This window comes from Scatophagus argus, chromosome 1, assembly GCF_020382885.2.
Source record: "Scatophagus argus isolate fScaArg1 chromosome 1, fScaArg1.pri, whole genome shotgun sequence".
Classification (NCBI taxonomy): domain Eukaryota; kingdom Metazoa; phylum Chordata; class Actinopteri; family Scatophagidae; genus Scatophagus; species Scatophagus argus.
Window position 1 is genome coordinate 2120230 of NC_058493.1, and position 27891 is coordinate 2148120.

General features: G+C 40.1%; 1 protein-coding gene across 3 annotated transcripts in view; it reads right to left on the reverse strand.

Moving 5' to 3' along the window:
- Nucleotides 1-27891, reverse strand: part of LOC124058912 (cell migration inducing hyaluronidase 1) — a 157745-nt gene that overhangs the window by 111839 nt on the left and 18015 nt on the right. The window contains exon 1 of one of the 3 annotated variants that reach the window (XM_046388742.1): nucleotides 9168-9343. The exons of the other annotated variants lie outside the window; for them this stretch is intronic. The gene's annotated coding sequence lies outside the window, so the exon portion shown is untranslated. Of the gene's footprint in view, nucleotides 1-9167; nucleotides 9344-27891 lie in introns of those variants that run through there. 3 annotated transcript variants of the gene reach the window in all.

Consider the following 27891-nt stretch of genomic DNA (forward strand, 5'->3'; position numbering starts at 1 on the left):
ATGGCAGTGTCAAATAGCTCACTAGCGTCAATTTTAAAATATTAGAATTTCCCAGTACGAGCATTTGACTCAGACAACCCAGCATCACCACAAAGGGATACTTGGGATCAGTGCTCTGTGCAGGTTAATAATCACAGCTGGCACCAGCAGTGAAAAAACACTGTCAGTGAATTCACCACACCACAGGAAGGAGCAGAGCTTTGCAGAGTTTCCTGTGCACGATAAAGGTGTCAGGACTGACGTACCTCCTTATTCTTCTCTGAACCCTGGGAAAGGGCCGAGGGAGAAAGGGAAAGTAAAGAGAGACAACGAGGCTGAGAGAAGCCCTTTTGATGGGTTCATCGCTCTCAAATGTTCCCTTAATCTTGGACAATGAAGCCATCACAGTAGAAAGAAGGAGGCACAGAGAGAGACAGAAGATTCCTCACCTCTCTCTTTTGAAGAATTAGTCATTCTCCTTTTGCGTCTCCATCCTCCTGAGAACCCTCATTAAGTGATTCAGTCAGTGTAATGAAAGAAAATAGCCTGCGGCCAGTGGCTGTGAGTAGAGCCGAATGAATAGCTCGTCATGACTGCTTAAATGCCACCTCTTCTTGCATACTTGTCCAATAGGAGACAAAGAGGGTTACTGGCTGGAAGGGATAAAGACAGCTTATTACATGGAGATATTTTGAATCAGCAGAAGTGTCTCCTAGTGCTATCCGCTAACCACAAAAGAGGAGGAATATCAAGAGGTCAAACTTTCACTCATCCCCGAAGAAAGAGGGACCTTGTTGTGATTCTGTCATTGATTCAGAAGGTTTAGGATATACACCACACACTCTGTCATTCCCACTAGAAGTTACTATGGGTCGCCTGTGGGACCTGACATAAAAAAAATAAATGAATACTTTTTTGTTCTTGTTTCCTTTTTCTTTTGTTACAGAGTCACCAAATCTGAAGGGGTCCGACCCAAACAGACCACAGTATAATTAGATCTAATGCAGAATGTGGTCTGGCTGAACAGACCTGAATACCGGCAGCAGCATGTCAATCAATTAACAAGCATCAAAGAGCAACACTATAGACCAATCATGATGTCCTATTAACGAATAAAGTCAAAGAAAAAATAATTTGTTTATAAGCTTCAAAGACTAATTTACAGAATAACTGAAAGTCTACCTGCTGAACAAACGAAATTCGATTTTCTAGTCAGCTGAACTATAGACATTTCTCAGCAATTTAACAATCCAATTCCAAAAGTAATTTAGGAAGTAAGTCATTTAATATCATGTATTTTTAATAAAGATTACTGATTTCATAAAATGTTTGCTCTTTGTGAGAGTGTTTAAGCCCCTTCACTTTACTCAGCAGTTGCAAATCAAAATACAAGAACGTGGCTTGGGTGTTGAGGAGGTCTAGCATTTATTTTTCTGGCCAGCTGTACCTCAAAGTATACATTCATTTTTGCTACCAAGTTTAAGCTAAAAATCATACTCTCCGCATCCATGAGTGCACAGGGATCCACTAGAGATACACGTAATGTGAATTTCACCATCTGAGGGTGTGCTGTGCGGATGTACACATAAATGACCACTAAACTACAGCAGGCTAAAGAACAGGTCATTTCAGGCTCTTTTCAGGTGTGCTCAAACACCCCTGACAAAACAAAGGAAAAAATATATTTTCCTGCTATACTGAAACTGAAAGAAACAAGATATATTTGTTTGTGCTATTTATGATGCACACACACACACACACACACACACACACACATTGCAAAACAGTTGATTGATCTTCATGTCTCTTATAATATTGTAAGCACAGAGAGAGAAAAAGAGAGAGCAACAACCAGATGAGAAAGTGGACAGGTAGTCAAGATGCCATATTTAAAATGGCAAGTCAGCTCACATACAGTGATTTCACATCACTAAGCAGTGTACTGATATACCGTCACTGGTATTCCCAACCTCCTCTCATGTATATTTACATCATAAACATTGTGTTTCGAGTGCCTGCTGTCATCTGTGGCTGTGTGTATCCACAGTGTAGGCTTCTCTGTGCATGATGGACTTTCAGCCCCTCTGAACACTTCTGTCTCACTGCTCTTGGCTGTACATAAGATACCTCTTGGACTGACTGAGAGTTTAAAAAACAGAGAAAACAAATGCATAAGAACAGACACGAGTTAAATCTCCGGGGACATGTAAAAGCAAAATAAGCTGAGATGTTTGGCTGTGCTTCAGTAAGCCCAGGAGAGACTAATGAGTATCTTTATGTTGTAGGAGCTGTATTCTCTGCTCTACTCTGATTTTTTCTGTCAACTGTCATATATCTATCTTCCTTCTCCTTCCCCAAATCCTCCCTCACTTCAACTAAGCAACTTTGTTAAGTACTTTGTAAAAGGGACCACGTGCTGGTTACCTCATACCACCCACCCACCTGCCTTCTTGACCCTTCCCCTCCCCCTTTTCTCAGTCTGTTGCTCCTGACCTCCTTCCTTTCCTCAATCTCCTCGTCAATATCTCTTTGACAGCTGGTTGCTGTCTAACACAGCAGATAAAGTGAACCCTATCCCAAAGAAACACACACTCAAGTCCTGTTAAGAATTACAGACCTGTCTTTCTTCTTCCATTTCTTTCTAAAACACTTGAATGTGCTGTCTTTACTGAACCCCCTGCTTAACTCCAGCAGAACAACCTTCTGACCCCCATCAGTCTCATTTCAAGGTAGGCCACTTCCAGGGAAGGCATCTGTCATCCGTCACCTCTCTATTACCAGTGAGAACTGGTAATACAGACTGCAAGGAACAGGAAGTGACACTGGATGACCAGCTGTCCTTCGCTGCTAAACCCACTTCTGCAGATTTATCTTCCACAACATCAGCAGGATATGTTCTGCTCACTGTTTGTCCTGAAGCCACAACAGTGGAACAAGCTCCCCAGGACAGCAGAAACTCTTCTGTCAAAGGTTAAAATGACCTCTGTTCTTATTCTTGCATGATTCTCGCAATTTTGGGGTTGTATTCATATGGTTGCTTAGTTGTCTGTGTGACCGCATGATTTAAATCACAGGCTGGCGTAATGACAAGCCAAACAGAGCTCATGTATGTTTTGCCTAAAAGTGCTAATTGCCCTAAGAGAAGCAGCTCAGCACTGCTTGAGTTTGAACATCTCTAGCTGTCCATCATTACCAACACATCCCAGAAACAACACAGAGTAGTTACACAATAAACACAACAGCAATAATACACTAAATCAATTTCATTTTTATGAAAAACAAGAAAAACATTAGCATTTGTCTTTGCTGTGTTTACTGGAGAGACCATGACTGTGATTCTGGTGCACTCTGCAGTGCTTCTTGTTGTGTGGAATGGAAAGAATTTTACCAGTTGTATATGGCATGTGTTATTTGCCACTGAGAATAACTATGTCTTAAACCTGTGTTAGGGGCAGCTCCACTGGCTTCAAAAGATTCCTGATTGTATGCAAACTAATGAGAAAATGATTCTACTTCTCATTAATTTATGAAATTAGTACTGTTGCCCAACAAGCTTATGTCTTAGTCAATTGTTTCAAGTCTTCTTAAATACAGCATGATGATGATTATTTTGTAAATTGTGGCCCCTTTTAGAGTAAAAATAGACAGTAAAGCAGGTTATATGTTAGGTGTTATGTTAGGGTGTGGCTACCTTGTGATTCAGTTACTTCCAGGTTTTGTCCTTAGATTCCCAATCAGATCCATTCAGGATATTCTCTCAGTCTTCAATCACTTGTCCAAATATAGTTACTTTTGGCTGCAAAAAAACAAGATGGCAACTGCCATAATGCTAAAATTGAGGCTTCATGTCTGCAAACCCATGGGGGACATCATGGAGGGTTTATATTTGAGATACACTAGCAACTAATAAACATATTCAACTATTCCATGCACCTCAAATACAGAAAACATGTAGGAGAACATGGAACTAAGACAATACAGATAAGAGCCTTTAAGAACATGCAAGCAGTTACAAAAAGGGATAACGTGTGGCCAAAATTTACACAACTATCAGAATGAGAATGCTAAAACTAAAATAAACAATACTGGCTTGTTTTTGAGCATCTCATATTAGTCTCCCAGAAATTTACATTGCACTAGCCTGCTTCTGTATTTTGCTTGTATGTACCGTATTTCAAGTGCATTTCTTTTTTCATGCGATGAATGGGGCGACAAATTGACTTTGATGATTTATTAAATTAAGAATTTCTTTCTTTCAGGAGTAGTGAAGTGTCTCTTGATTTGTTTGCGTTTTACTTTGTTTGTGTTTTCTCAAAAAGAGTGCACAGTTCAACCTTGAGAAATGAACAAACTTAAAATGCAAAATGGACAATTAATCCTCTAGAAAAAGTCTAATGATAAAATAAAGCAATAATGAATGATTTTTGTTCGCATTAGACATAATTATTTTGGTTCCATGAGAAAACTTCATTGATATCTACTCTTGATCCTGCTGTTATGTTAAATTCACAGTTCACAGAAGACATAACATCGATACTAAACATCGTTGCTGGGTTAAATGCCTGAGATTTATTTTTCTGCAGTTTGGGAGGATGCGCAAGTAAACTGATGAGCAGTTATCAGAGAGGGCTGACAGATGAAGAGGACAGAGGAGGAAAAACTGAAGGGAAAATCTAATAAAACAAGAAGAAATCAATGAAAAACAATGCAGCCAAGAGAAACAGCAGAAAATTGAGGGTTTATGTGATAATTCCGGAAATAAATGTCACATAAATACCAAGATGTCAAAGCCCAGCTAACGTTCATTGCACTGTGCCTTTATCAGCCCCTGGAGCAGCACTGTGGTCAGAAATATACTCCACATATACAGTACTGGTGTGAAATGTCAGTGGTGTGAGGGTGATTGCACCTCATTAAACTTCTTTCTTTGTATCTTTCTCTCTGAGAACAAATCAGTTCAGAGTGAGAAAAGAAGAAGAAGAAGCAGACAAGAGCTAATTATATTGTGCGAAATGAAATCAATGTCATGTAAGTTCCTGTAAGATCACACTTGTTTTCTATGAACATGCATGCTCCAGTAAAAGTCTCATCGTGTGTGTGTGTACTAATGATGTAAGCAAACATTTCTTGATCATATTTAACAAATACATCAAAGGATCATCCAGTTATCTCCCATTGTTCAATTAAATCAGACGGCTCATGGAACAATATCCACATCTGAGTGTCTGGCTCATCCTTAGAAACCAAACACAGTCCAACACAAACAGCAGTGTTGGCTGAAGAATGTTAATTCTGCTACCAATTAGAAAGTGAAATAGAAAATCCTGGAAGGCCAGCTTTATTTTTTTGTCAAACAACTCTGCAGTCTTGTCAAACAATATAAATGTTGTCAGAAATGTGGATGTGTACTCTTTTAATTAGATTCATAAATCTGTGTAACTGCGCAGTCCATCCAGTCATTTTCTGCCATGTGTCGAGGTCCAGGTTGCAAATCTACTGTGACAAAAAAAGTTGTTCTTGTTTTTTTTTCACTCAGCTGTTGTTTGTTTGAACTGGGTCTTGAAGACAGTTATGAGGACATCTGAGATCAGGGAAGAGCTTGGAGTAGCACTGCTGTTTATTAACATGAAAAAGGGATAGCTGAAGCGGCCAAGGCATCTTAGTAGGACGCCTCCCGGATGTGAAGGTATTTGGCAGGCATGTCCCACTGGGGGAGACCTCAGAGAAGACCCAGAATGTGCTGAAGTGATTGCATGTGCCACCTGACCTGAGTAAGCCTTGGGATCTCCCAGGAGGAAGGACATCTGGGTTACCTTGCCTGGCCTGTTACCACCACACCTCAGATCAGATATAAATTGAGGACATAGGATGAATGGATGGGGGCTTTAAAAACCTGAACAAAAGAGTGTGTATCCATGTTTCTGCAGAACATTCTACAGAACTGTATGCATCTGACCACTGGTCTTTTCATAGCATGAACATTTATGTGTCATCTTTTCATGCTGTATTCTCACTAACCTTGATAAAATGCAAATGCAAAGAAAAACCTGACTTCGACACACTCCCTCATTATGTGTATATCTCACTGTCATTTATGTGCACTGTCTGTGCAGGGAACAGTTTCAGTACACAAACAAGCAAGTCTCTGCACGTACACACACACACATACATCGAGTCAGATATACATCTGGCCAATTTCGAACAAAACCCTCTCTGTCTGCTGTTTACCGTGCTGCCGTTACTTAAATTGGATGTCTATGGTCTGAAAATGGACTTCAGTCAACAATCCAATATGATCGATGTAAAGTGAAAACACTGATCCATATTGAGAGCTTTAAAAGAGGCCTTAAAAATTCCTGTGGTACGTCTTTGTTAATGTCTCAACCAGAGTCCCCTTCCTAAACATTCAAATGCAGGCAGGTAACAACAAGCAAAGAAAAGAAAAATAGAAAAAATATGAGTGTGTATTTACTCCCCTCTCTGGAATACATCATCATTGTGGAAATATTTTCAATTGTGGGGGAAAGACAAGTCTAATTACATTACAATTCTTTAATGAAAAAGTCTTTTCTAATTTGTTATTTGTTGTTTTCTTTACATTTCTGCACTTAAAATGTAAAAGTATTTCCTTTAGCATGCTAGCAAAACAGAATTTCAAGGCAGTTTTGATGGAGATGATAAGATTGCATCACTGGTTCCTATCTGTCCCTTTATTTCTCTGTGTGCCACCAGCTGGGCTCAGCAGGGTTAAAGCTTTTCAACCAGACAAAAAAGCCTGTGGAGGCGATCCTCAGGTGTCTCGTCTTTCCCCACTAGGCCAATCTCTCTTTCTCTCTCTCTCTCTCTCTCTCTCTCTCTCTCTCTCTCACACACACACACACACACACACACACACAGAGTACACCTACAGTTTGGTATCCATGCTGGCCTCTGAATTGAAACTGAATTTTACTTTTTGAATGTTTACCTGAAAATCAACTGAAATTCTCAGGGCAGCAAATGTCTAAAGTATACCTGTGATGACTTCATTAAACACAAAATCTGAACACAATCAACAAACAAGGGCTTCATCCTCCATCTCTCTCTCTCTCTCTCTCTCTCTCTCTCTCTCTCTCTCTTTTTCTCTTACGGGTGAATTAATATTACAATTACAGTGCATTCATAATTCCTTCTGACTACTACTAACACTCTAATATACTAATACTCTAATACTCTAATTCTACTAATACTAATACTACTACTACTATACTAATACTAATACTTACACTAGTACTAATACTCATGAATACACATAATGGTCTCTGCCACACTATATCAACAGTTCTAACTGCTGCTCTTGACTAGTTGTAAACTAGAGGTTGACTGATGAAGCTGATGGATGATTGCTGTTCTCTATTCCAGCATGACTGTGTCCCAGTGCACAAAGCAAACCTCCATAAAGACATGGTTGGATGAGTTTGATGTGGAGGAACTAGAACTCAACCTCATCGAACACCTTTGAGATGAACTGGAACAGAGATTACAAGCCAAGCCTCCAACATCAGTGTCTGACCTCACTATTGCTCAACTGCATGAATGGGCAAAAATTCCCACAAAAACACTCCAAAATCTTGGGGAAAGCCCAAATGCCATACAATTTCATTAAAGTCTGTTGTATATATGATGCTTTTGAACACAGCTATTGCTGCCATGGATGTATAATAATGCATGCTTCATCATTATGTTTCATTGTTGGGGTTAAGTAAAGTGTAATCCATTTTCATGCATTTAAGAGTCTATGCTGCACCACAAAGGACTGTTATACATTATACTGAATGGACTATTATAGCATAATATGGGACCTTACTATTCAAACAAACAAAGCAAGCAAACTATTTACTAAGATAAGTGAAAGCAGCAGCTTCTCAAGAAACTGCTCAGTCACACTATTAGACACGTTGGGAGCCAAAAGATTCCCCAGACAATCTAAACCAATTTATTTTGTAGGTGAGTCTGGAAACAAGGGCACCTAAATTGTCACTAATAAAGTCTACGGTAAAAGATATTTGTTCACAACCTTTGGGATTTTGCTGTAGTGATCACGGTGTTCTCAGAAATAAAGTTGGTGAGGACGAGGGTTGAAATGATTGGTCCAGTAATACTTATCAATAAACTGATTGACCAGTTAATTTCCAACTCTCCTGCGTCACTTTTTGTAAAGAAAGCAAGAAAATCTAACAAGCAGAGCAATTGCTGATGAAAATAACTCAAAGATATGATGGGCATAGCTACTAAATTATGTTTCAAGTACATCCAAGAACTGCTCCCACTGACAGTCACCTCAAATTGTCTGTGCAAAAAATGAAGAGGACTTTTACAGCCACCAAAACATCACTTCCCACTGGACAGCTCCCTTGTCCCCCTGTGCTATTACATGACCATCAATCTGTAATACAGTTGAAAGGTTCGAGGGAGAAAGCGTAAATACCTCTATTATCCAGGTCTGTAAACCTGTCCACCACACACCTGCTGTCCTCCATATGTGGACAAGATGTCCAGATGTTCCTTAACAACCATTTCCCCTTCTGGAAACTGCTAATTATGTTCCAGCAGCTTTGCCCTTGGCCTGTTAAATATGCACCATCTCTAAACATACCAGCGCTCAGCCTCTCTGCCACTGGGATACAGTCAGAGCTTACATACCTTCCACCGCATTGTTGTCATTTCACAAGTCTAATCCACAATTCCCTGACCTGTTGACACTCGTACCACCTCGCAGGCGCACACACAAACACACACACACACACACACACACACACACACACACAGCACTCACATGAGTTTCAACGTGATCGTAATAACATTGTGCAGAGCTTAATCTCAGACACAGACTACAAGCTGGGACATGCTGAAGAAAATATGACAAAAAACAAAAAAAACAAAACTATGGCTGCAGAAGTAGCACTTGGTCTGGAAATGTGTGTGTTCTTGTCTCAAAGGGCTGTGTCAACAGTAAATAATGGAAAGATTACTGCTTTAATGTCCAGTGCTGTGTTTAATTACAGTACAAAGAAAGCAATATGGTGTTACCTTTAAGACACACGGACCTACACGGGCCTGATACACAACACAAAGTGTGTCTAAGAGTGAAACACAGATGCTGTCTTCCCGCAGAGGCTGTTTCTTTGTCTGTGATATGACGCACTTACCAGAGATAAGACCCACAGATAAGTCAGATAGAGAGGCGAAGGCAACTTCTGCTTGTTTTACACGACCAACAAAATGGGACGACCAGTGCGCTCCTTCTCCTGCCCTGCAAATAGCCATCTGCAAATGAATACAGCATCTTTTTAATTAACAAACACTGCATCGTGAACATCGATCTAGCGTTCTAGGTTATGAGAGAGACAGAGAAAAAAAGACATTGATTTAGTGGTCCAATCTGTGAGACACCTCTGAATGCAGTGCATGAAAGAGAGACAGAAGGGGACGGCTCAGTCCTCTCTATCGCCACCGTTTCCCGGCTCAGTACCTTTCTGATAGCGGCTGCCTATATTGACTCATTACAACCCATCCAGCTTATTAGACTTTCATGAAGATCGAAGTTTTCAGCGATTTCACTTTGCATTCATACACAGTGTCCCTTCTTTTTTGTTCAACATCATTTAGTATTCCAATCTTTTACCTTTATTTCCAACATCAGACCCCAAGACGGTGATTGGGAGATGGTGATGTGCATATCTGTGCATTCTTTCACATTGATTTAGATCACGGCAGGGGTTAGAGCAAAATTACTGTGCACTTGCTGACTTGATCACATGTAACCAGCGCATACACCCCAGGCTGCTGCTTTCCACCCAGTATGATTAATATAATCTTATGATATGGCTGTTCAGCAGGTATAGCTTAAAAAAGAGTAATTACTTTCCCATATAACATGAATGATATACTAAGATTTGCATAAATGTTGCCTGGCTGATGCTGCTGACAGACTGTTTTGCTTCACTGATCTGTCTACTCTCTGTTGGTGAAGAAGTAATTTCAAAGAAATCAGTTCCAGTAAAATTGGAACTTGATGGCAAGTTCAGTAGCTGAATGATATATTTCTATTGCAGAAGCAAATAGCTGTGCACATTCTCTAGAATAGCAGCTATCGTCTCTCATCTGGGGAGTTTGCTTATCTAAAACCACCTGTCGACCTCTATGGGGCTGTACTTGTGTTTTGCGATATGGATACATTAATTCATGATTTTATATTGTCCTGTCTTGATTAGTGTAACTCCCTTTTCACCTGCCTCAGGGAATCTTCCATACAAGCTACTACTGAACTATCAACGCCGACTGACTGAATCCATTTTAAAAGTTCTCGAGATCATCCATAAAATTCTGCATGATCGAGCTCCTGCAAACCTCCAAGATTTACCGCAGCCCCATGTCACCATAAGGTCTCTAAGGTCCTTGGATCCTGGTATGCTGGTATTCCTCAATCTAGGCTTGAAACTAAAGGATACCATGATTTTCAGATGGTAGCTCTTAAACTCCGGATCTCGCTCGCTTTGAATTTAAGATCTGCGGACGTTGACACTGTGGCAACCTTTAAAACAGCTGAACACTCATCAACCACATTTGATTTGCTGTTTATTGCTGTGCATGAGTTTGTGCATGCTGTTGGAAATAATCTTAAGTATAAATTAAATTAAGTATAAATTGCAGAACAATTTTCTAAATGAGATCCCTGGACTTTCACTTGAACCACCAAAATCAAGTTCAGGGATAGAACCAGGAACCTTGCAGTCATTAACGCGCTTGCCCAACCTTTGGGCCTCCAGAGCTGCTACTGCCACAAAAAGCATTGGGAAAATAGTTCCCTCAATCAAACTTCTGTTACACTGTCGTAATGCTACACATGCAACGCATTCTCCTGCTTAGCACTATTCTGTTGTGCCAGTGTATTATACTGATATTATAAAACCTGGATATTTATACTTTGATACATTTAGTGCCACTGTAATCAACATATTACCACAATGCTCAGTGCAGACTGACTGACTGTGCACCAAGACATGGCCAGATGAGTCCAGTGCAGAAGAACCCACCTGGCCCGCACAGAGCCCCGACCTCAACCCCATCGAACACCCCCGGGATGAACTGAAATGGAGATTGCAAGCCAGATCCCCCGTCCAACACCAGTGCCGTACCCCACAAAGGCTCCTCTGAATGAATGAGGAAAACCCTCCACAGAAACACTGCAAATCCTGTAGAAACCCAGAAGAGCAGGAGCTGTCACAGCCACAAAGGAGCACCCAACTCCACACCAATGTCCATGCACTTAGAACGCCACATCACTAAAGTCCCTGTTGGTGTAATGGTCAGGTGCTCCAATACTTTTGTCAATACAGAATATGCAGTCTGTGTGTAGTAGTACATGATAGTGGAGTAAAGAAGGAGAGAAAACTGACAGTACATCAAACTGCTTTGTGAACAGACAGGCACAGAGACAGCTGGGTTGTGATTGTGCTTTTTGTCAGAAGCAGGGTGTCTTTGGGAAAGAAGATGGGAAACTGCTGGTGAAAACCTTGTCGGGCTGCTGTTACTCTGATTGCGCAAAGCTCTGACACAAAAAGCCTTTCGCCAGGATTGTGTGTTCTGTCTGAGGAACACAGTAACTGCTGCAAACTCCTTCCTAGGGGAACAGTGTGTGTGTGTGTGTGTGTCTTCTTCTTTTTTGACTACACATTTAAACACAGCAGAACACCAAATGCTCTTGGCCCTAAATAACAGAAAGAAGAATTCTTTAAATTCTGATGACATCTGTGCTTAGAAATCACTGCTTATACACACCCATCACATACACAGTAATGAAAGACCAGTGTGTCATCTTCTATTTTCTCCTTCATGACAGAGCAGCTGACATTTCAGAGATTCACGGTGTTAGCTGCCAGCAGCAACAAGCTCAGCATCCTCTGGGACATATTCTGGGGTCCAGCCACCATTCACAGAGCAAACAATAGGCAGTGAATCAATGTGCGAGCACATAACAGGTAATCCTCTGAGTGATGCACTGCACCTCACAGCAAGAACAAACCCTGGGTGCTGCTAGTCATTGTGGAGTGAAGCTGACACACCCTGGGCAAGTTCTGTACTTATTCCTACATTTGTTTTGACTACATGAGTATGAGTACAACAGGTAAATATGACATTACACTACCGTATTTTCTGGACTATAGAACGTACCTAAGTAAGCCGAACCCACCAAATCTAAAAAAATAATAATATTTGTACATATATAGGCTGCACTTGACTATAAGCTGCAGGTGTCCACACTGTAACATGACATACGTTTTCAAGTCCGGGCCATCTGCTTTTATTACCTCTGAAAGCTTTTGTCGCCTTTTTGCACTGCGTCAGTTCTTCACGCTGCCGTCTCCAACGTCTCACCATTGATTCATTTACGCCAAGCTATCGTGCAGCAGCTCTATTTCCTTCTTGTACAGCCAGTTCGATTGCTTTTAACTTAAAAGCTGCTCATATGCATTTTTTCTAGTGTCTTCCATGATGACAGTATGTGCACGACACACAAAATAACTGTTAAAAGTTACGCTTAAAACCAGCGTCTTCCTCTGCGCATCACTGGACCGTCAGCCCGTAAAGATCTATAGATTAGCCGCATCGTTGTTTAGGCCACAGAGTTCAATGCGTGAAAAAAAAGTAGCGGCTTATAGTCCGGAAAATACTGTAATATGCATTTTACAATGTTCACCACGTAAACCCTCTGTTCATTATCATCAATGCTTTAAAACACGTCACAATGTGGTGATAATGTGGTGACAGCTATAATCACCTCCCTCCTGAATATGAAGTCTTTCAGCATTCAGCTTGTGAGCTCAGCTTCGAATGTACCTATGTTCCAGAAAGTCTGCCTAACTTAATCACGTCCATGGATAACAAAGAGCAATAATAATCATTCCACAACAAGTTTTTATTATCATTATCATTATGTGCTGAATTGACTCAAAACTAAATTAATTAAAGAGGGATTAGCTTGCTGTGTATGATTTAACTGTGCTCTTAATCTTTAACATCACTAATTTAATACATGAGACAGCTTTGCAGCACAAAGACCAACTTGCAGTTGGCTAATTTGGTTTTTATGAAGCGTAACCAGAAGTTCCAGGTTGTGCCCTGGACAAGACAAGACAAGACAACTTTTGTATTATTCTAGAAGTAATACAACCCAAAACATCACACTGAACACCAAACTGACTACCTGTAGTCCATATTGTTACCAAAGCAACGATGGAGCATAAACCAAGTATTTTGTTCGAGTGGCATTCAAACCAGAAAACCATTCACTCTCTCTCTCTCTCTCTCTCTCTCACACACACACACACATTCAATGTAAAAGTTTCTTTTTTAAAATGTCTTTCTTGGTACTACTGTTATCTATTTTGTTTCATTTCATCGCCAAAACATTACGCATTTTTTTCCAATTTAAATATTTTCTAAAAACAGGGCTACAGCTGCTATTCACTGTGCCAACCTTTATTGTATAATGATAATAAAGCAAACCTTGATATCTCTGCAGACTTATTTTCACAGAGCTCATCTTACATAATAATAATATCTCAGATCACAAAACACATGTCTGCGGCCTGTCTCCAGAGATGGGGAAAACCGCCTTTGTGTTGTCTGCTCCAGCCACTTGGAACAGTCTGCAAAAAGGAATTTATGAATTTATGAATATGTTTCAAGACTGGGGCTGAGTTAAAAATAAATGATAATAGGTAACATTTGTCACAGATAACTTACTATATCACTTAACACTGTGGGGACCATATTTATAAATTTTGGCGTGAAAATGATTCATACACTATATGGACAGAAGTATTAGGACACCTGACCAAAGGGTCAGACAGCATTTGCCACAGGGTCCTCTAAGAGGTTAATCCAGACATGCAAGTACTCATCAAGGTACCCTAAAGGGAGATCTCCAACGTTCCAAAACCCAAAGAGATTCAATTTACAGAGCCACAGTCTTTTTAATAACTCAATAACCCAATTTAGCAATGCAACATTTTTACTGATATTAATTTGCTTCGTAAATCAACTTAAATGTGAGTTCTGGGAAGATTGGTTTAATAATAGTGTAGGGGAAGAACAATCAGTCATCTGTGTTCCAGATGGAATAAAAATCATTGAGTGTTGCAAGTATTCAAATGAGCCAAATGAATATATCCTATCTGAATGAGGCTTTGGGTTAATGATGTATATTTATAATACAAATCTTGCTTGGTTTAGCTGTTAGTACAGTCAAAGCATAGACTAGCACATCACTAATCTGCTTTCATTTAACTGTTAGTGGATGTAATTCATTTTTCCTCTTCAGCTTCAAATTTATGATATCCCATGTCAGGTTAATAAAGGAACCACAAAAGTAAAATTAACTGAAATGAAAGGGAATGGAAATCACAGACAGACAACGGACACAGAAGCCTGACAGAAGGGGCAGAGGCAGGAAGAAAATGACAGACAAAGGCACAGAGGGACAGTGCAGCCAGTCATCTCATCCCAGGCTGACGTGAAGTGCCACGATTTAAGACATTCACATTCAATCACGGTCATAAAAGCTGCGAGCCAGCAACTCCTCGGAGCGGCCCTGGCATCCCACGCCAAATCCATCAGGTCTGACTGAGAGAGAAAAAGATGGATTCCCTGTTGGAAAACAATCTTCTGCTTGGTGAACAAAGGAATCTATCATTGGCAATAAAGATTGGAACTGGCCTGGCTTTTAACTACAATAACCATCAGAAGAGTAAACTACAGAGGAGGACATAAATAAAATAAAAACAAGTGGATTCTTGAGTATAACAGAGTGCTGCTCAGTTTCCACACACAGCCACAGTAAAGCTGACGGCAGCAGACTGTAAACACACTGCGCATTATCCAGGGATTAAACAAACCGTTCTCATCTACAAAACACATCCTTCCTCTGTGCTTCTCTGCATGTAGAGAAAACTAACAGTTTGAAGCACAATCCAAATGAGTTTTTTCATGCGCTTTTGAGATTTGTATCGTCATGTTCAAGCATGGAGTAAATGACGAAAAGGGACAGACAGTTGTTGGAGTTACAGACGGTTTATTTCTCCAGTCTAAGTCTGAACTCAAACAGTCATTAAAAGTTAAACACCAGGAAAACTGTGATTAACCTAGAATAATAAAAACCTATAATCAGCACATAAAATACAATGCAGTGACTGCACAATAAATGAAACATGATATTAACCCTGCTGCAGCCACTGTGCTACACTGGGCTAGCCATGTCCTGACTCCACTTTTCTGCATAAACTCATTATGAAGTAAATATTGATTGAACTTGACACCATTCATGTTTGTATTTGTTCCCTATAAGCCTCACTTTCACTATTCTGTCTGCCACCAGGCAGGATTGTTCCCAGAGAAATGAACACTCAATTTACGGCACAAAGGAGACACTTCTGTCATGGAACACCCAAAATGGGAAGAGGATTCGTTTTCCCCTTTAGTTATCCCCAGGTTATGATAGCAACGGGACAAGTGTTTCTGATTCACTTTTTTGGTTGCTAACATTTGTTACAACCTATAATTATTATTATAGTTCTAACCTTCAATTATCCTATAATTACAAAAACCTCTAGTACCTAAAATATCGTCACGGCCTTGTGAAAAAAAAAGTATCTCCAAAATTCGCTTTTTCCAGGAACATTTTTTTTTCTTTACTATGCGCTCCAATGACGTGCAGTTATTTACGCTCCTCCAGTCTCATTTTGTCCCACCAAACTTGACTGCAGGCTATTCTACATCTCCACTTAACACATTACGCTAACAAAAGCTTTTGGTTCGCATTTCATACTTAAATCAAGGTAAATCATGGGCAATTAGTAATCCGATATTGACGTGCACACATTAGTTTGACTGATGCACCACCAGATGCTAGGGAGGAATGCGGACATGTCTTACAGTGTAAAATGTCAAAAACTTAAAAGGTGGAGATACGTTTTTTCGTCTAGGCAAACCCCATCCTAACCCCAGCTCTGTACTTAACATACAGAGAATGACATTGATCTTGTCAATCTCACTCTTGGAAAGAAGGTGAATAAGTTTCCCAAAATGTTGAACTGTTCCTTTAAGTAACATTTTTTAAATATATGGCTTATAATTGTTTTAAATCATGCTTACATTAATAAAGGGCAGTAATACTGGCTAAACAAGTCGGTGAGTTGGGACCTTTAAACCTTTACCGCCACTGTAGTCAGATCACTCAGTCCTTCCCTTGGGATCTCAGCCTCAACCTAATTCTTTTTACTTTGGCAACAACAAAGCGTAACCATGCTGAACCCTCACAAACCATGGGAGGAGAGTTTCACTCCAACATTCCTAAGAAAATGGCCAAAATATTTCCTGGCAGAGGGAGACTGTGAATAGTTACAGTGGGGTCAACTCCAAATGCACGATGTGTATCAAATAGACGGAAACATCATAGCCAGATAAAAGGGAAAAGAACAGAGATGATGGAGGAGGATGGAAAAACACAGCTGCTTCAGTACGCCTGCTAACGCTCTCCCTCCATGACTTTATTCGTTATTTACATGCTGTAGTTCCAAAGTGAAGCGTACATGTTGTAGACATAATTTAAAACATAATATTCTGTAAAATAATCAGCCCAGGCAGGTAAGGCCTCTCTGTCTTATCTCCATCAGGTTGACACTCACTTGATTGAACTTCTCACAATTTTTCCACATATGTGCACTTCAGCACTTACACTGACAGCAACCCTGACAGATATCCAGCCATCTCACCTCTCCAGCCATCCTTTCTGTCCCAGCAGCACTGGGACATTGGGGAGTGGTGCACTGGCCCGTGATCCACCAAAGAAGCTTCCCAAAAAGCAGTGAAGTGCACACTCATAGTGGCTCCATAATAAAGCCGCTCCACTCTTCACTGCTATTCCAGTCTCCTTCACAGGACCTGAAAGCTCCAGCCACCACTTCCCAACATTTCCTCCTACCTCCATGCCAGTTCTCTCTCTAACAGGAAAGTGCCTTCAGACAGAAAATTGGAGAAGTGAATCTAATTTATCAAGGCCTTAAGTGTCCTTGCAGCTGATCCAAAATGCACTCACACTAAGTTTTGGTAATGAAATTACAAGTAATGGCAATGATGAAGTGATGTCATTTGAAGCGGAATTCATAAACATATGGAGGATATTTGTTATAAATTTTCACAAAAAATGCCAAAGAGGCTGAAGACTATCCAGCATGTTTGCACTGCGATCTTGATATTTGCTTGCGGGGTTTATCCATCATATTTATAACATCAGTGTTATTTCACCCACTGCCACACCAAACTGCCAAGTGGGCACCTGCCAAGGAAGCCCCAGAGCTACAGCTGTCAGGGCTTGATACTGTATTTGCAGAGTGGTATATTGTTAATTTAACTGAAAATTTATTTGGGAAAATGTACCCCCAGCGCCAGCCTTGTCTCCCTAAAAGGCTTATCAATAACTAATTTCAAGTCATTGGACACAAGGCATTTTCTGCTTTTGGAGTGTCATTTCAGGCGTGAATGTTGTAGATAAAAAAAATATCAAGTGACATAATACAAAGAGTGTGAAGAGTCGCATATGGAGCAGATCTGAGTGGTGGATAGGGTGCACACAAACACCCTGGAAGACCAGGCTTCATGTTTCATGTAAAACCGCAAGTCAGTGTTGATCTTTTCCAAAGTCTGACTTACATAAAATGCAGTTTTAAGACTTTGACTCTCAGCTTTGTGACTGACTCTGTCCAACCTGCACCGATCAGTCATGATGCCCAATTCAGTCATATTTTGCCCAAAAATGATTTGTGTGTCCCAGCCCGAAATTATACTATTATTACACTAAATTATAAACAGTTGCGTAACTGCCTGCAAAAGACTGAACAAGGATCTGAATGATGAATGGTAGCAATGCACCAAAGACAAATCAAATCAAATCAAAGACAGTGAGACAAAAGCACTGAGAACCGACAGAACAGAAATTCAAAATAAATCACAAGTCAAACGAAACATGAGGCTTCTTTAACTGTTCAAGGAAAATTCTTTTCTTCTTTGACAGCCTTTCATATTGGCGTCGAAGCAGAAACAGTGGAATATCACAGACAACAGTCAGTCAGATGTTTGGCAAGTCTGGAGAAATATCTGGAGGGTCGCCAGGGGCTGGACGCTTACAGACAGAGAACCATTCACACACACATTTATACATACAGCATATGTCACCCATGATATCTACGGTGTGTGTGTCTAGCTGCAGCACAGTTACTTTTGGGTTTAGAGTGTTTGGGGTGCCTTGGTGAACCACTTCCCTGCTTCCTTACAGCTTACCAATGTAGTCTTAGATGTGATAGGATGTATAATGTCATTCACCACTGGTTTACAGCAACAGTACAAGTTTGATTTTTTTTCTGATCAGTTTACTGATACCCTGGTAAATAAAAAGTATTTCTATTAAAGACTTAAGCACATAAAATTTCCGAGGTGATTTTAAACTTCTGAACACTAAATGAAACATTAAACCCAAACATTAACGTGCAGTGAGCCGATGACAGCCAGCCAAAACAACAGTGGGCAGGTCAGCCCACTCAGCTGGGCAGCTGTCTCTGTGTGTGGGTGGGTGCTTTTTTTTTTCTTTTTCCAGTGCATCAGCCTAATTTGTGTATCCGCCTACTGGAAAGCCTCCCAGTTCTCCCGATGGACACTTAAAATGACAATCCCATTAGGATCTTAACAAGAGCAAAATGTTTAAAAATGTGTAGCCTAACAACAGGAAGACACGTATGCTTAACCATCCAAAATGCCCAAGGTGACAAACATCTCACAGCAATTAGCAATTCAAGGTAGTGCACAATGAAAACTCCAGCCAAACTACAATTACTTTCAAAGACACCTTCATTGTCACTTTTAAACAACCGGTTGACATAAAGCTTTTGGTTCTAGTAGATCTGTTTGAAGTCCGTTTGGTATGATGTCACTGGTGAGCACTGCACAACATAAGTAAAGTAAATAAAGTAACCTAGTCTAACAATATATATATTTTCTCCACTACTATTTAATATTGTTGTGCATTTATTACATATGATAATGGTGCAATACATTCCAAATATCTTGCTATTTCTGTTGCATCAAAGTCAGTCCTAACAGTCTTCCTTTGGTACGCATAGGGCCGGCACATGCCCATTTGTTTAGCACATTAGCGGCTGAAAAGTGTATGCGTATGTTCAACGTGCTTTCAATCATTAGCTGTGGGGCAGCATCAGGATGGTCCCATGCTGGCAGCAGCCAAGAAAATGTAACGCTAATCGATTTAATTGCTCTGCAGGGCTGTGAGGAATCGTCAGCTTCACTAAACATTGCAAGGATCTTTGTTTTGTCTGTAAGTTAAGGACCATTAAGCAGACCGCTGGGTTTCCCTGTTCTGAAATAGTGCTTTGGATGTCTTATAACTCTCACTGTTCTGTGAGCATGTAACATTAATGCATGCTTGGGATTTAATTGATGAGGAGTTGGATTCTCTGAGCAAATACTTTGCAGTATTTGTGCCCCACTGGGTTTTCTGTGCCAGAGACGCCACTGGTTGTAACCATATTATACAATACGTATGATATACAATATTGTAAAGTAGCAATTAGCTGTATTCCCATGTTTCTGCATGATGTGACACACTAGAAAAAATGCTGACCACCTCTGATATTTTAGAATATTACAGATTTACAGTACTGTGTGCTGCAGCAGGAGTCATATATATACTGGTTTTCTGTGTCAAACCTTCAACCTGAGAACTGAAAACTGAATAGTTGAAAGCTTTTCCTCTCTCTCAAACCTCAAGCACACTTGTGTCACAGAGAGCAAAGGTTCAAAGAGCCTTACATCACTCCTGATGCCATACAACATATAGCTTGCAAGTTATCTAATTGGTGCTAGAATTGTATCCTGAGGTAACATGGGTGATCTCCTTGTACCATATGCGGGAATAAGAGCTGTGCTTGAGAAGGCTCTGCAGAAGAAAAGAGGCAGCCCTAATGTTGCTCACCATAAATCTGTAAGAGGCTGCTCACTTCCCTCCAGGTGTAGCTGCTTTATTCTCTGTCTAAAACCAGAGTGATAAGTTACATGGCTGCATGGTGCTTGATGTGTAATTTGGAGGAGGTACGTATCTCTTTTGGCAAAGCTTTAAATCTAAAATGAAGGCATGAACCGACCCACATCAAGGCTATCACAGAACTAAGAGTTGGGTCGTAGCAGTCAAAGACACCTGTTGACAACTGACGAAAGACGAAAACATGGCTCAATCAAGTGTTTTCTTAACCCTAAAAACTCCTTTTTTTCTAACACACATAATGGGATGGTTTTAAAGTATATGGGCATCACCCTGAAGTAAAGGTACGGTTACTGAAGTTAGCTGAGCTAGCTTCCACATTGGGCCTATTAAAAAAGATTTGTTCTGGGATCCGGTGGGGGGAGCGGACTAAACAAATCACTATTGCATACATCATACATGTCAAGTTAATGTGAATACAATCCATGGTCAGTGAAATCTGTTGGCCACCACCCACGCAACATCAATGAGCACTACAAGCCAAATGGACACCACTTGGACACTGGCAGAAAGCAGGTGCAGTATATTAAAGCACAATATTGAGTGTGTAGGCCATATATTATTATTAAACTTAACCTAACTCTCTGTTAGGTCAATGTCAGCTTGGTCCTCTGATGTCCTACTGACTTCAGAACTGCAACCTGATGACAGACATCTGTTGCTGCATGCTTTAGGTTCAAAAGGATGATGATCAGTGGATTCATAGAAATACCATGAAAGTTGAAAAAAAAACCCCCACTACATCAGAGGAGGTGAGTAGAGTGTGTGTGTGTGTGTGTGTGTGAGAGAGAGAGAGAGAGAGAGAGAGAGACAACAGCTTCAGTAATTATACTGAAGCAAAACTACAGATCACAACAGTAAATTGAAAGACACTAAAAAGCTCTGCAGAACTGAGAGCACACATATATATATACTGTGTGTATATATATCCCCAGGTATTCTGGTGTTTAAAAGCCCTGCACTATATGCTGACCTGCTCATCAGGAGTGATACAGTTCCTCCTTTCCAAAGTGCTCCATGCTATTTTTATGCTCAGCCATTCACACATAAACTCACATCCTGATGGAACAGCCGTCGTGACCAATTTGGGGTTCAGTTTCTCGCTCAAGGACACTTAAACACGCAGCAGGAAATGTGGATTGAACCGCTGACCTTTTAGTGGATGGGAACGGGATTATTTTAGCGCGATAACAGCATGATGGACTGATTTGAGGAAGCCACGATGAAGAACAGTGCCTAGGTATGCCTAGGTATGCTGTCTCAGCTGCAAGAGAGGGCTAGAAGCCACTGTAGAGAATGAAATGTAACATGCTGAAAACAAGTGCAGCTTTAAGAAGGTTTATATGTGCGGCACAAAGCCACTTTCAAAGTAGAGCCACTCCTCATTTGCCTTTCTTTGTTGTTGTCACTTGTACAATTTGTTCCCAGAATACTCAAGCTTTTCAATGCTGACCCTGAATGTTGAATTTTATTTCACAGTATTTTCACAGTATCTCCACTCTTTGTCTTTCTATTATTCTCAGTAGGCCTTCAGAAAGAGCAAGTTTTCACCGCTGTATGTGTCGATATGTGCAGATCAGGCTGACACACTGAATTATCATATCCTCTTATGCACATACAAAGAAGAGCTGATTTAATCAGTGTTTCTTTGCAGCTTTCTTTCTATTCATGCCCTTGCCATTTACAATATATGGTGTTCAGAATGTTCTAGAGTAAACTGAATTTGTGTCCTTTTTTATACAGTGTGTGCAAATAAACATGCTACATGCTAAACTCAGCTTTTCAGAACTTTATTTTGAAAATACACTAAAAAAAAAAAAACTCACAAATTTCCAAGAAAATAATGTGAATATTCTCTGACACTATAAATTCGTAAATTTGCACGAAAAAAAAGCTCCTTGTAGAAATTCTGGAGACACTGAAGTCACACATTTACTTAAAAAAATAAAAAACATAATTTTAGACATAATTTTTAAGTCGGTTAACATCATGCTAAGATGCTGCTGGACATTCATGGTTTTCCCATTTAAATAAATGCTAAAGTGAGCCAGTGTATGTACTCACAAGCAGGTTAGTTTCTAATAACAGCATTGAGAATACAGGCATTTCATACAGAAGACAAACACATAGATGAATCTACTAACACACCCTCAGCCGGTGTGCTCATGTGAAACAGCTGTCACTCGGATTGTCATTGTTCACTCATACAGATGCACCTCACTCTTAAAATATATGTGTGGATGATACAGTTCAGCATCCTAACAAATATCACAAAATAGTCCGCGCTGCTACATCTGATTCAGTATAATTTGATTAAGTCATCATCCCTGCAGGTATGATACAGGGCAAGCAGCAGCACCTGTAATGTGATGAGATCCAACCAGTTTTTCCAAGACAATGTCTAAGTTTTAATTTATGTCTTTATAAAGTCAAAGAATATTTTTGTTTGAGTTGTCCTGTAAATTTACAACTCAAATCTAAGAAATTTAAAAAAAAAAAATACCCCCTGACTGAAGTTGACAGATTAACATCTGTTCCCATTTCTAAAACTCAACCTCCAACCTCCAACCTCGATGTTATCAGCATGAAGGCGGTTTATCTCTGACTACTGAACATTCATACATAACAACAGTCCTCTTTGACCGTTTTATTCATGAAGTTGGTCATTACTCTTTGAGCATAAATATTTTTAAAAATGGCTTTTTCAACCCTGACAAAACTCGGCAGACTACATTAAATCTATTTTAATTTTGAGATGTTTTAAAAATGTGAAAAACGGAATAAAATAATAATCTCAATCAGGCTACACCAGGCCAAGGTCCTGCACATGATGAAATCTGAAAATAAATACAAAAAGAGATCCCAACAGTCATTTTGTTCAGTTTCTGCTTTCATCCCCAGTCGCAGGATTGTGTGCACCTGAAATAAAGTCACATTCATTATGTATTTTTCTCTTCGGAGCAGAGCAGTGACTACATTTATCTGTGAACAAAGCCTCATCTGGCTGCACTGTGAGTTTTATTGAAACTGTAACAAGGGACAAATATCTTTTCAAGCAGACAATGAGGCAGTAGGGCACAGAACAGAAAGCCTGTTGGAACTCCTAATCCAATCAGACTTGTCGTTTCCTGTGAGATATTACACACACTGTTGTTTATAATCAGGCCAGGCCTCCAGCTCCACTCATCTTTCTTATTGTCATTGTGTGAAAAACAGACAGGTTAATATAAAGCAGGGAATGAACAGTGTTTGGTTTCTGTTAGATAATGAGAAGTATTCAGTTGCGTTAATTGTTTGGCCATAGGTAAGTGTCTTAAAGCCCTGTGGAGGTCTATGGTCAACACTAAGGTTCCTTTTCTTTGTCAAGAGAGCCCTGCAGGGTGGAAGCTCATTTTAATTGGATGTGTTCGTTTCTTTTCTCCAGGTTTGGAGAGTGATTTAACTGTAAGTCCTCCACCAAAGGAGTTGAGAGAGCACAGAGAGCCAGGGACAGGGGACACAGGTTTTCACTGCTGATGCAATCTTTAGCCTGTGGTGCTGCCGCAGGGACCATTTAGAACCGTAAAGCTGATGGCAGTTAAGGCTCACTGGTGCTCAGCAGGCTCATCCTGAAGTCTGTATGAAAAAACTGCTTTCCACGAGGCAAGTTCGGCTGAGTACACAGCATTCAACAGGGCTTTCCGTATAATGGAATATGTACAAAATTCAGAACTAACATAATGATGTGACTCTCGCACTTGTAGTTTAGCTCATGATGGCTTCATATAAAGCAAGTCACTGCAGCAGTGATTGGCCTCGGTATCAAGTTCCTACCCATACACTTCCCTGACTTGCCTGACTGACTGGTGTTTCAGTCCTTTATCTATCATTAAAATAACTAATTAGAACCAAACTTATCAGAAAAATTAACATTGAACATACATTATATAGCGAAAGTTTTCAGACACACCTTTGTTATGGAATTTAGGTGTGCCATGGGGGTTATATGGTCAGGGGTTGGGCTATGCATCTTACTTCCAGTGAAGAGAAATCTTAATGCTTCAGCATACCAAGACATCCTGGACAATGTTGGGCCTCCAACCCTGCAGGAACAGCCCTCCATTCCAGCACGACTGCACCCCAGCACGCAAGACAAGGCCAAATAAGTCCATTGCAGAAGAACCTGAGTGGCCCGCACACAGCTCTGAAAACAACTCCATCGAACACACACCTGCCACAAACCAGAACGGAGACTGCAAGCCAGCCCCTTGCCATCCCACACCCCACAAACACTCCACTCGAGGCACAGGCAACCCCCCCTCCTTACTTCCCAGAAAGCTGCAGTTACAAATGGGGGGACCAACACTACACCGATGGTCTTAGTGTGATATGTCACCAAAGTTTGCTTGGTGTAATGGTGAGGTGTCCCAATACCTTTGTCTATATAGTGTACACCAATATGATAAGAACTTCTTCAAGTGTTGGAAACCACTTTGGTAATAAATTATTTGATGTGTATTCTGGGTTTTTAGCACAGTCTGTCCCATCTGCTAACGTTAAGGGGGAGGGGTTTATGACCTATACTGCAGCCCACCACCAGGGGGCAATCCATATGTTTTGGCTTCACTTTGATCTCATGTTGTCAATATTTATACACATTTAATGGACCAGACCGAGGCAGAACCTTATACATTGTTACCTACAGAATTACTAAAGACACACACATTATTGGTTTTGGTCTGAACATGTGATTCGTCTCATAATGTCATTAAACATTGAATTCATTGAGCACCAATTTACTTTTGCGCATTTGCAGATAAGGCACATCATTTCACCTGTCCACCAAAGTAAGAGCTTTTTCCTGAAAAAAACCTTTCCTCCTCAACCATGAAGCATTTTTACCTGCTTTTCCATCTTACTTCCACATTGAACAGCAGAGTTAAATACAGCACTTCGCTTTGCTTTGGTCTGCCAAGGGACTACAGTGAATTGGCTTGAAGCTGTAATCTGCTCTACAGTCAATTTTAAGTTAAATAAATAAATAAATAAAGCATTGATGGGTGAGCTTAATTCCTGCAACAATTTTGAGATCCCACTAGTTGCCATGCAACCAGTAGATTTCTACAAGCTGTCATTCCTAACCTGACTTGCTTGACCTGACATGCTTTGGGGGCCGAAGCTGAGTAGTTTATTAGATGTGGGCTATTATTATACATACTAATTAATGTAGGCACATTAATAGGTTTGGAGAAACCCTGGTTTAAAGAGTTGCTCTGATTGGGTAAAAAGAAAACCAAAAGAAACAAAAAATAAAAAAATATTTTGAAATGTGCCAGGGTCAATTGTACCTGCCATGATAGTAATCTATGAAAAAAAAATGGTTTTGTCATCACGATAAGCACTTACAACTACCAACGGTCGAGGCCAGTGTGAACACATGGATCTGACTGAGAGTACAATGTTTGATAGCTGCCACAGCTACAACTGAAGACCTATGGTAAAAAAATACCGAAAATATCTCAGCTGTTTTTCATCACTTCTCTCTGGCACACATCAACATGTATGCATGTGTTATGCACAGTATCTGTAGAGGCAGCCTCTGACTGCTGCTTGCAGTCCTTGACCTACCACATGATTGAAGGTTTCGTCTCCTGTACATGAGTAATTACAGAGGCAGTCTTTAAGTAGGCCCTTCAGACAGCTTGGATTGTAGGTTCTCTTCTTGAAGTGTGTCAGCTGTGTGTGTGAGAGCAGCAGTCATGTCTAAAAATGCCTCTTGGAAAAGCATCATAATGACATCATACTTGTGACCCTATTATATGTGACTGAAAGGAAACGCAGACTTTGAACAGAGATGAGCTATGACTGTCTAGTTGTATTTGTCTTACGTGAGATAAATGTCTCTTACAAAGATGTCTACTTCTTCACTATCTTCCTTACAGCTCATGTTCTGTGAATTCTGTGGAAATGAGGCTACAACTACATGGCAGCTCAACAGTTCTTGACTTCAGAAAGAAACCTGGGACACTAGATGCAACAATTACAAGTGTGCATTTTTAAGTTAGCGATGGAAGATTTCGATTGCTTGGTCAGAACATGTTGTATAAACACCCATAAACAACAAATAGAATTTCACTTGGCCCATTAATGTTTTGGCAAAATTCAGTTTATATCCAGCTGCAAGACATTATTGGTGAGAACCGATTATCCTGTCCCTGTTGACCTGTCACAGAAATTAGCATTAAAAGTTGTATTTTTATTGCAAAAAAAATCAAAAAAGGAAAACTGTCTTTTGGCTGATGTTCACACTCTCTCCTGCCTATTTATCTTCATCTATTTATGCCTATTTATCTTGTATAAGATAAATAGTTACATTAAGAGTTACACATAGACAGTCATCGACACTGAGTATACTGAAATTGTGTGGTGAGTCATTAACACTGACACAAACACATTTGGCTCGTTTTAAGCTGTCTTTGAACTAGAGAGTCTGTTTGAATCCAGTCCAAACCTTCCTGCCACAACAGATCAATAGGCCCACAGGAAAATCACTACAGGACACAGAACAAAAATATGATAGGAAACCATCTGGAAAGCTTGTGCTGCACCTCCAGGTAGTGCATGAAATTTGCTGAATGAACCGCCATGAAATTTATTTATGGTCCCCAGCTTAAGGCTAATATCTTGTGATACACTGAAATATCATCTAGTGACCACCATTGAGGACCAACCCATTCAGCTTTTTTTTTTCTTCACTTCTGATCAGCTCCATGAAGACAGATATCTGTATCTGCTCAGCACAGTAGTCACTGCTCTTAACAAAGAAGCATTAGTTAGCAACCAACAATGCAAGCAAATCTTACCGTCACACAATTCATCCTCGAAACCCACATCCACGCCACAATCACTGATGTCTGCCAGTGGTCTCCGTCCCGTTACTTTGTGCATGCTTTTGCATTTTGTGAGGTTGAATTCACTGTTTTGGGATTTAGCCTTGTGATAAGAGGTCTACACAGTTTTCATGAATTTTTAATTTTGTTTTGGTTAATCTCCACTTCATTTCTTTAAATTTGCATCAGTGCGTGATTATTTCTTATTTTCCTATCGTTTCAGCATCCTATAATGTTCATTATATAATGCTTTTTAGTCATTTGTATTGAGTGTAGTTCTCTGCAGAGACCTAATTCAGCTTGAAAGCCACCATTTTTGGGAGTGGAGAAACATACATTCTCACATATTCACACTAAAATGGATACCATGGGCACAAACAACTGTTTGCATGGCACAAGTTTTTGTTCGAACAATTTATGAGAAGGTTTAAACAAGGCCTCTGCAACTGACTGAACTTTTAATTAGTTTGGACTGACTGGTGTGTTTATATAAAACCTTTGTAGATGAAAAGTGATGAATCACTTTGGACATTAGCACGGCTAACTTTTAAGCCCCATACTTTGTCAATCTTTGTTTCTGGAGTTGTCTACTCCCATTGACAGGTCTAGAGAGGAAAAAAAAAAAAAAAAGAAGAAGAAGAAAAAAAGAGGGGGGCTAACTGTTGGTGAAAACACAACAAAGAAATTATATGCCTTCTGTTAACACACACCCAGACTCAGGCAGGGTGGCACTTTGGCAATCTTCAGTTTTCTTTGAATGTTACAGTAAATGAAAAGATGGCAGGATATTTAACTGCAGAGTCACAAAAGACTGTCCTTCTTGCTAATAAATGTCTGCCCTCCAACCAATTGGCAACCCACCACAGAGAAGTACTATCAAAAGTAGGGCCTTGG